This window comes from Aythya ferina (assembly GCF_964211825.1).
Source record: "Aythya ferina genome assembly, chromosome: 3".
NCBI classification, from domain to species: Eukaryota; Metazoa; Chordata; class Aves; order Anseriformes; family Anatidae; genus Aythya; species Aythya ferina.
The window spans coordinates 45,544,739-45,555,442 of record NC_140298.1 but is presented as its reverse complement, the minus strand read 5'-3'; positions in this window follow the sequence as shown (position 1 = coordinate 45,555,442).

Genomic DNA, 10,704 nt, shown 5'->3' with positions numbered 1-10,704 from the left:
TGAAAATACTTCCAATGCTTAAATGCTTAAAGTAATGGCTGGCTTAAATGTTCTAGAAATAATTACACACCTATCATTTCTATAGGTCACCAGTACTGAGTCGTGTCTTTAAATCTCTGTTCAACCTAGTTAATTGGAGTTTGGAAAATATTCATTTCTCATGTCAGGATATTCTGACTTCAGTAATAACTGATAAAGTTTTCACTGCAGTATAACCAGCTTCATTTTAACCAATAATAAACCCTCACAGTAGCATGTTTAATATATATATATATAAAATTGTTGGGCAGCATGTAATAAGGAGGCATGTGAGACAGTATTCTTCTCCATGTTTTAACCACTTGTCTGTTATCACTTGAGACGAGAAGGCTTACACAAATAAGTATATCTCAGTGTCACTAAAAACAGACAAATATTGTTTATGACATCCTAAATAACTTGTATGACATTTTAATAAATTTTGCTGTGATTTTCCTTATGACATTACTGTGACATGATTGACTAGAGGTTTCTTACATAAAGCGATGCCAATGGAGTGGAGAGGCTGCTTTAGGTTGGCTGAGCCTATTCATGGGGCTGGTGTTTATTCCACAAAGTAATCATACTGCTATTTCAAAGTTCTTCTATTCGTTTACTTCTTTATTTCTGAGTGTAACTGATTAGATTAATCCAAGTCCTACGAGGAGCGGCTGAGGGAGCTGGGCTTGTTCAGCCTGGAGAAGAGGAGGCTCAGGGGTGACCTTATCGCTCTCTATAGGTACCTCAAGGGAGGCTGTAGCGAGGTGGGGGTTGGCCTGTTCTCCCACGTGCCTGGTGACAGGACGAGGGGGAATGGGCTTAAGTTGAGCCAGGGGAGTTTTAGGTTAGATGTTAGGAAGAACTTCTTTACTGAAAGGGTTGTGAGGCATTGGAACAGGCTGCCCAGGGAAGTGGTGGAGTCACCATCCCTGGAAGTCTTCAAAAGACGTTTAGATGTAGAGCTTAGGGATATGGTTTAGTGGGGACTGTTAGTGTTAGGTCAGAGGTTGGACTCGATGATCTTGAGGTCTCTTCCAACCTAGAAATTCTGTGATTCTGTGATTCTGTTAATCCACTACCCATTGTCAAACCTCTGACACTCAGAGACTTAAACGTGAAATACCCAAGAGGAAGATTGACCCTTGCTGCATGCTGTCCCTTTGCTCCCAGTTGCAAAACAATCTCCTGCCTCACAGCAACTTTCAAGGTGCAGAATTTATCTCAAAGAAACCCCCAAACCACTGGCAAAGACCTAGAGCAAACAGCGATGTTGAAACCACCTTGATAACAGTGGTGCCACCCCTCCTGGCACATGGTGGAGGACAACTGCCCACATCTGGCTTCGCAGCATCTAGGCACGATCTTAGGTTTGGGGAAATCCTGATACAAGACTTTTTTCTGCTTGTGAAATAGGAAAGCTTTTCACACCTGGATATCCCAAATACAGCATGTTTGTAGGGGGCAGCACCCTTCGTGAAGTTCAGGAAAGCTCTCTCAGGCCCCCATGTTCTCAGCTGGTGGGTACATCATTGAAACACACTCTTCAGGCACAGCACAGCTTTCCACCCACTCCGGTTTTCCAAGTTTTCAAGGGCAGTAAAAATGCATCTCCATGTGGGCCATGCATATTGCCTAGGTGAAATGAAAGTTGTCTTAAAAGTGCTTTAAAATGGATGTTCACTTGCCTTAATGCTCTAAATAAGTACATTTTGAACTCAGATATATGGCATTTAGCTTTCAGACTGTTTTGCTCCTGCAGTCATTTTATTTGTAAAGCAGCACCTGTAGGCACAAAATAACATTATTTATAACTCAGATCTATGTCACACAAACCAACCTTCTGCCAAATCCATTACAGAACAGAGCAACTAATGGTGCAAATCCAGTTTTGCCTAATATATGCAGGACCAAACAAGGGTCTGGCCATGGCTTTTGTTATTTCTCTGTGTGAGCTGCAGCAAGTCACTTGGTCCTTCAGTTTCTTCCCTTCTTCTGTACAAACCAGAATAGGAAGGCTAATGTAAGCTCTGCAGAGGTTCAGAAGTATTAGTACCAGAATTTCAGAAGTGAATTGTCTGACATACTGCTGATACTTTGAGCCAACTACAAAGCACAGCCCCACATCGCAATGCTCTTGGAATTGCAAGTGTCTTTGCTGCATTGGTATTTTCTAATGGATGTTGAAGTCCTATTTTTAGGAAAGGCTCACTGGGAAATAAAATTCTGACTAGCAAAAAAAGGTTGTCTTGGGAAGCTGTTCTTCCCAGTTATGAAAATGTGGCCAATAACCACAACATCAGCAACTGGGAGTCAGAAATGTTCTGGCTAAGTTCAGGAACAAATTGGCTCTTTGTCTCATATGGACATGGTTGGTGTGTCAGCTGGTTTGACTGTCCGTAGTTATGACAAAATCCCACTTTTTACCCAGAAAACTGGAAAATGTTTCCCAGAACTGAATTGTTTCCAAAAAAAATGATAACTAGCAGAATCTAAAATGACAAGAAAATGAACTGCTTATTGTCATATAAATTACACCAACCATACAAATTTAATCTATTTTAAGCTACCCTGGAATGCTTCTGAGAGCAGTGTACTTGGTTGTTAATTCCAATAATACATAAAGCACAGAAGAAAATTTGGTAATAAACCTTCTCGTGCAGTCAGGCTGCATCAAGGATTGCTCCCTATCTCAGTCTAAGAAAATGAAGACAAAACTGCCCCCTTCTTCTTATGAAAATGTAACTCCTTTTCTCAGGCAAAACTATCTAATTGATATGCTTTTATCTGAAAACCTTTCTGCTTTCTTACTTAAATGCAAATTGTAGTTGTCTTGGAATAGCAGCTTCTCTTAACGAGGCTGAAGGTGGCTGTGAGAATCCAGAGGATGACCATGTAAATTATATCTTCACAAAGAGTGAATACAAAACACAGCCTCTTGGTGTAGATACAAACAATGCCTAATAACCTAGAAGAGAAGCACACTGTTACTGCAAATAGGCAGTTAAAACAGGAGTTTTACTGTAAGCCATTTCTGATGCAAAGGTTATTTATTAATTAGCAGTGCCTGACTGTGATTTGTTCTACCAATAATAAATCTTTGTCTTGAATCAATAGGAGCTCCAAATGCTGTTATCTGGAGTCAACAGGATAGGTCTGCTGTGCTGCAGAGAATTTCAGGGAAAAAAATGCTAAGCAAGTTTCTGAAAAGCAGCCTCAGTCTATGGCTTTCTTTCTCTAAATTTAGTCCTGATTATACTTAATATTTTACTTTGCAATCCCTAGCTAAATGGAAATAATTTTATTCCAGTTCCTCAGCTACAAAGTATTACTCTAATATTGTTAATTGGCTTTTGGCAGCCTTATCACAGCTTAGGCAATCTTATTAAAAAGAGATAAATATAGTAAAAAAAAAACTTACAGAGATAGGTAGAATAGAAATCATACAAATTTTGAATCATAACAAGAATGAATATGTATTTTGAACTGAATTCTGTATTTCTGTAAAACTTTGTATTTTTTATGTCATTAAACTCTAAATTACTGCAAATTCCTAACATTTTTCACATTAAGCAAACATAACAAACTAAGCATGTCAAATATTACTTTTTCTTTCTGCCTTTTTTTTTTTTTTTCCCCATGGATAGTGTACTGGAAGTCACTGATGGCTGATTCAGTTCCTGTTGCATTAGCTAAAGTAAAGCTTTCATTCTAGTCATCACAAAGGCAAAAGCTTAAAATAGATTGGTAAAAAAATTGCCGATAGGACATCCATTGTCACACTCACTATTTCACTGCACAATGACGTAAAATGACATAGTACAATCAGATTACCATAAAACATCAGGACTGGAAAAAGATCTCATTAGTTCTTTATGAAGAAGGCAGTACTTTTACAGAATAACAAAGCAGCAACTTTTTCTTACAAAATATCTACTAAAATATTCTTTTGAGAAACTGTGATAAATACCTGCAATTTAAGTTCGTGTAATTCTTCTCTGATTGACTCTAATGAGTCTCCATTTGTCTTGTAAACTGAATACTTAATCACTGTGTTCAAAACGACATCAGGTTATTACAGCATTCAGTGTGTCTAACACGAAAAGCTATTAAGTGACTGATTTGCAAGCCTTCAGGGACTTCAGAATCTGTATTAAATAATGCATTATTTATAGTTCAGGATTATGGAATTGGCTCCATCTGGCTCCCCGTGGCTTACAAAACGACCTGCCTGCTATGAAAATTTCCACCACTGACCGCTGGTGGCTTCCAGCAGAATTCTTCTGGAGATGTGAAATACTCAGAAATGCCACTTACCAAATTCTCAGAGACAGACTGAAAACCCACGTGTGCTTCTTGTGACATTCGGGGGACTTAGACATGCAAATCATCAGCTCTGATTCTGAGAAACTCAGGTTTACCTGGTTTCTCCCAAAAGGCTTAGGAAGGGAGGTCCCAGACTGCTACCTGGTGTAGTGAATATTCATTTTTGCCATCTTTTTAAATTATCTTTTCAGGCATTGTTCTCAGTCAGGTGTATTCATCAGGTGTGTGCAAGCCTGATCATTGTTCAGACATGCCACAAAGCAGGTGCCAAAGGGATAATGAATAAGGGATTAAAAGCTATCCATCAATATGCCTCCTCTCCTCTGGACCCCCAGTGATCCTCACAGCCAGCATCTCTCAAAACAAAAGGCTGATAGAAGGGTTTCCAGGAAGAAAAGAAGAGCAGAAGAATGTAGGTATCTCTTTTCCAATTATTTTGTCTGTGAGAGGTAAGAAATTTTTCTTTTCTACTACATCTGTGCCTTCATGAAAGATTTGGTTACTCTGTGAGATCAAAGAGCATGGTCTGTCCTTCCCTGATGATAAAGAAGGGAATCTAAGAGAAAAAAAATGAGGCACTGGAGATGAGAGAGCCACTTGTGTCCCAGAGCTATTTTGTAATGGTGATTCCCCAGTAGATTTTACAAGTAACAAGCTGTTCTCTGGATCCCCCAGAAATGGTGAGGATGAAATCTCCTAAAATACAGAGGGGATGAAGGATAAATGATGCAGGAGCAGCTGTGGCTAGTAAGATGAGTGCCCCCAAAGCAGGGTACCTGCATGTCAGCCCCTGACACCCAAGGGCCCAGGAGACAAAAGTCCTTCCCACTTCACCCATCAGTCAGCCAGCCTCCTGGCTAGTAAGTCTTTCTGAAATGCATGCCTCAGGAATTTGGCAAATACCTGAGAAACAGGGTCTAGGAGTCCCTTCACAACATTATTTTGAAAAGGAACGTGCAGTAGCTGGCATTGGGAACTGATAGCACAAGACATCTGCATTGTGATTTTCATGATCACAGCTGAACCTAAGCAATAAGGTCTGTGGAAGGTTGATGGGCTAAAATGAGAGCACTTGTGTGATGTGACAGCTCTTCCTGCCCCAGCAAGCATCGTGCCTCCCCTGGGAGTGTGCATGGCTCCTCTGCCTGCAGCTGAGGACCTGTCAAGAGGGCAGCCTGTCCTCAAGGCTGGCAACAGCAAGTTTTACTCAGCCGTAATAAGCAGAAGTTAGTAATCTGGTGGCAGGTGCCTACTGGGATGCATCAGGCTTGTTTATGGAGATGGTAACTATTACAGGGTAACTGCTGTTCTTTTGGTTCTTGCTAATTTTGTTTTGACTTCTCTTCTCTGATGTACATGCTCAGCACAGGTTCCTAATGAAAATGATTGTGTGACTTACAGAAAAGTCTTAGGTGAACAGCCTACTTTCTGGTAACTGAGGTTGTTCTCAGAAAAGTATTTCTTACGAACAGCACCATGGGATTCTTCAATAATTTTCTTATTAAATATGATAATTTTAGCTTTTTTGTTGTTGTTGTTAATAAAAGACAACTAAAACGTCAGTCCTTCAAATTGCACGCTGTATCTGAATGTCAGTGCTGTGATTTTCATGCTGAAGATACACAGGGGATTCATACCACCCATCTGGAGGCACTCCTGGCCATAGCTGCTCTTGGGGTCTAACAAATCCCTGCCCAATCTATGTCCATCCAGTCAGGTTTTTGGGTAAAGGAGTAACAAAGATCATAGTACACAAGCATATAATAAATTGCTCATCTCCCACATAAGGTCTCAATTAGCCTGTATACCAGAACTCTTTATCTCCAAAGCACAAGAATTTGGAATTCCTTCAAAAATGCATGATTTATATCAGGTTTGGGTGACCTAAGGCAATTTTATATAGCAGGGAATCCTAACCCACGGGAAGGGAAGGTGTGACTTGAGCCTTGTGAAAGAAGCTGCCTGAGCAGCAAGACAGTCTGAATTTAGGATAAATATACCATTCCTCATCATGGATTGCTCCATTATTAGGAAAGTGACTTGCAAATGCCTGACATTTTCCCTTTGTGTTCTCAGTACCATCATCAGGCAGCAATAACATGGTTAGTGGCGCTGCTAACCTACTATGGCCTTGGCTACACGGTGCTCACAGCTAGATCTAACAGAGCACAACTGCCTGAAGCGCAACTGCACCAGAGCTGCAGTGGACAAATATAGAGAGACATCCCTCTGAAAATCCCCTGTCCACACCATCAGAGCCAGCAGCTACTGCTTTGCTGCTGTAGGTATTTAGACTGTCTGCACTTATGTGACTTGGCTCACCTGCAGAGGTTCTTGGTGCATCAGCTGGGCAGTGGTGACTGGTTGCTGCTCCTGCTAAGGCCAGGAGCACTGGGGAGAGCTCTGCTCTGCTCCTCACATCTTCTGCTCCTGTTCAGTGCTGCCAACCAGCTGTCTGCTGGCAGGGAAGCCTGCTCCCACTTACTTTGTATGCAGTCCCACGTCATAACTCAGCCCCCAGGCCTTCTGGCTTAACTGAGTTATGAAGGTGTTTGCAGACCAGGGCCTGGATGTGGCCTTAAGCACAAATAGACGCGCACTTGGAGAGCTAACTGAAGAGCACAACTCTGTGTGCCTGCGCGTGTTACACTTTGGATGAGTTGAATGCCTCAACACCCATTTCATGCTTGTGTTTTAGGATTCACAGCCTACAGCCACACCCAGTTACCTCAGGGTGCCAACCAGAGGAATGGACCCAGAGGTCACAGAGCAGGGCACCCCATTCTGAGCTACTGGGACTCAGGACCACGCTAACATGCTTAACAAAGAAAATGAATAGAGGCTGCTTTTCGCAATCTCATATTCATGCCAAATTTGTCTGAAATTGGACTACTATGTGGCCAAAAGAAGCCTAGTACATAGAATCACAGAATCATTAAGGTTGGAAAAGACCTCCAAGATCACCTGGCCCAGGAATCCCCCTACCACCAATGTCAGCCACTAAACCATATTCCTAAGCACCACGTCCAACCTTCCCTTAAACACCCCCAGGGACGGTGACTCCACCACCTCCCTGGGCAACCTGTCCCAGTGCCTGACTGCTCTTTCTGAGAAGAAATGTCTCCTAATTTCCAATCTCAACCTCCCCTGGCGCAACTTGAGGCCATTCCCTCTAGTCCTATTACTAGTTACCTGTGAGAAGAGACTGATCCCCAGCTCCCCACACCTTCCTTTCAGGTACCAGTAGAGAGCAATAAGGCCTCCCCAAACCTGCTATGGGCACGCTCCAGGGCCTCAACGTCCTTCTTGTAGTGAGGGGCCCAAAGCTGAACACAGTGCTCAAGGTGCAGCCTCACCAGAGCAGAATACAGGGGGACAATTACCTCGCTGCTCCTGCTGGCTACACTATTCACGACACCAGCCAGGATGCTGTTGGCCTTCTTGGCCACCTGCGCACAGGCCAGGTAGAGGGTGAGGGAACAAGAGAGAAGAAAAGAATAATCGGTGTGTGGTCTAGGAAGAGGGGATGTCCATGGAAATGGAACAGCCTGTGCTCTAACCTATGCACCAAGGGATACTTAGGCATTTTGCATGAGAGAGCAGACAGACAAAGGATATAAACAAGCTTAATCCCTTTGTGGAATTGACTAGAGTTTTAAAGCACTGAAACTGCACAAACAACTCCCCTGGTGGGATTTAGTTAATTTATTTAATGATGCAGAAAAAAATAAAATTCTCATCTTCCTCAGGCAGTGTTGGTTCTTCAAGGCTGATAGATTTTATTTTGCTTAAGGAAGTGAGTGACACTTTTCAGAACTGAAGTGATTTTTAAGGCTTCCAATATACTTTTGTTTACCTCTTGTATTTAAATTGTGTTAATCAAACTCCTAAAATTATATACATTCTAATGAAAAGCAATTGCCAAGGTTGGTATCCAGCTGTGGGCCATTGCTAGAGATAGCACAAAGGCTGGACATGATCTTTGATCTGAACTGGTGCTACCATTCATTCATCTGCTCTTTTGGTTTTCCACATCCAGACACAGCCCTTAAAGCATCTCTTGTACACATCACTAATGTTTTATAATGTCTTGCACTTCTCTGCATAAAAATCTGTCAGTTGTTTTTAAAAAGCTTTCATAAAAAGCTTTTAAGAAGCTTCCTAGAAGCTACACAGGTGGGATTGTCAAACAACAAACAAGGGCAGTTGTGTGTAGCGCTGCAAATACATTAATCACAGCAAATTGAAATACTAAATGTGTAATAGCATTGCCAAAATAAAAAGAATTTGAGTGTTTGTTTTTTTTTTTTTTCTTCAGGCAAACACAATACCTCAGATTTGTCCCTTAAACAGTACTTGAGCGTACTTAGTATGGAGCCAGGCTCTTTCCAGTGGTGCCCAGTGCCACGACAAGAGGCAGTGGGTGCAAACTGGAACACAGGAGGTTCTGGCTAACCATCAGGAAGCTGTTGTCACAGGTTGCCCAGAGAGTTGTGGAGTTTCCTCTTGGAGAACTTCACAACCCTGGACACGGCCCTGGGCAGCCTGCTCTGGGTGACCCTGCTGGAGCAGGCTTTGGACCAGGGGACCTACATAGCTTCCTGCCAACCTCAACCATTTGAATCTGTCTGTAAGGTTACTTTTAGCCCACCTTGAATTAGCCTTCATCAATCAATCATTTTTTTTATTCAGTAGCAGGATGTTGCTTAGCATGCTGCTGACTTTGCAGTCTCCCTCTCCCTCTCCTGTTTCAGATAACACAATTTCTCCTCAACGTTTTAAAACCTGGTAACTCCCTTACATTTCTTGCATTTGAAAATGAGACTGAAAAGTGCATGGAAGCTACACTGTCTACTCTGCTGCAGAGGCTGGTAGTTTCTGACTCTTGTTTGTATCTGCTGACTCTATTTGATAAGATTAAGCTTTACCCTTGAGCATCACACCATGAAGGCTGTTAGTGTCCATGTTAGTTCCTTCTGAAGCAGGTATTTGCAGCTGTTGGCTTTACTTAAACTAACGCATTATGATTGAACTGCAGAGAACTCTTATACTGTAAATTTTGTCTCCCTAAGCATTATTTGGCAATATAGAAGAAAATATAATTCATACTGCAATTAAAAAGAAAAAAAAAAAAAAAACAGGCTTATCGATTCAAGCTTCCATTAAGCAAATGCCTGTACAGGAACCAATAATGCTACCGTTGCTTCTAAGTTCGGGCTTTCCTTGCAACTGTGGAGAGGAAGAAGGAATTGAAACAACTGGCAAACTTTTTCATGCCACACCTGCTCCCAGGATGACAATATTTCTAGTAAGATTTTGAGAAGTCTATTGTTCTAATTGAGAATTGTGTTCACAACCTAACTAGTGACTGAAAACTGTTGAACAAGATGTTCTTGCAATGGTCTGATGGTTTCTGCTTCCCTTATAGATCAGATTAAATAACCAAGGACGTGGCACTGTACTCTGTGAACTTGGAATGGAAAAAGAGAGCACAGGACTTCACCAAAGGAAATAAATAAATAAATAAATAAATAAATACCATTAACAAAAACAAACAAGCAAACAAAAACCTTGTTTCTTTTAAAAGCTTATGACGGTAATTATAACTTATCATTCATTCTAACTGGTTTTCATGCTATAGTCCACCCAAAACCTATGTACCATTTAAGTACTATTTAAAAGAATTCAAGATTTTGGAAGTGTACAAGCCTTGGGCTGGTCCTTTTCAGAAGAATGCATTTTCACAAGCCTCTGCTTTCTTTAGGCAAAGATAATTTTTGTAAGTGAAAGGAAATAATGTTAGTCATCTTAAAAAGATTCCATAGAAACCAAGTACACTCTTGTCTTTCCAAGCACTTTGTTTCCTTGCCTTTTCTCATACAGAAGATGGCAGAAATGCAGGAATGAGGAATGGTGATTCTTCTGTTCACGCCTCTGTTCACATTCACATGGCTAACATAAAACCACAACATCCCATTAACATTGCTTGATTTTGACAGCTTCCACCTGCCTAACTTCTGGGAAGATACAAAAGCTTTTTAAAAACAACTGACTTTTACACAAAGAAGTGCCAAGCATCTAAATAATCTAAAATGTACATACGTGAGCATTCTGCACACAGCTTCTGCTGTGAAAAGGAGTAGAAGATGGCGTCCTGAAGTGCCCCCCAGCCATTGCACTAGATACGATCCTGGGCAAAACTGCTTCAGGTATTCCCACTTAAGGGGCAGAACAGCATGGCTTGCCTCCCATTTCCCCTTTCCTACTGCTGTGTGGAGAGGTTTTGCAAGGATACCACTGCTCCTTGGAGGAGACTGGCATACGGGAACAACACAATGGAGCTGGATTGCACAGGTAGGGGAA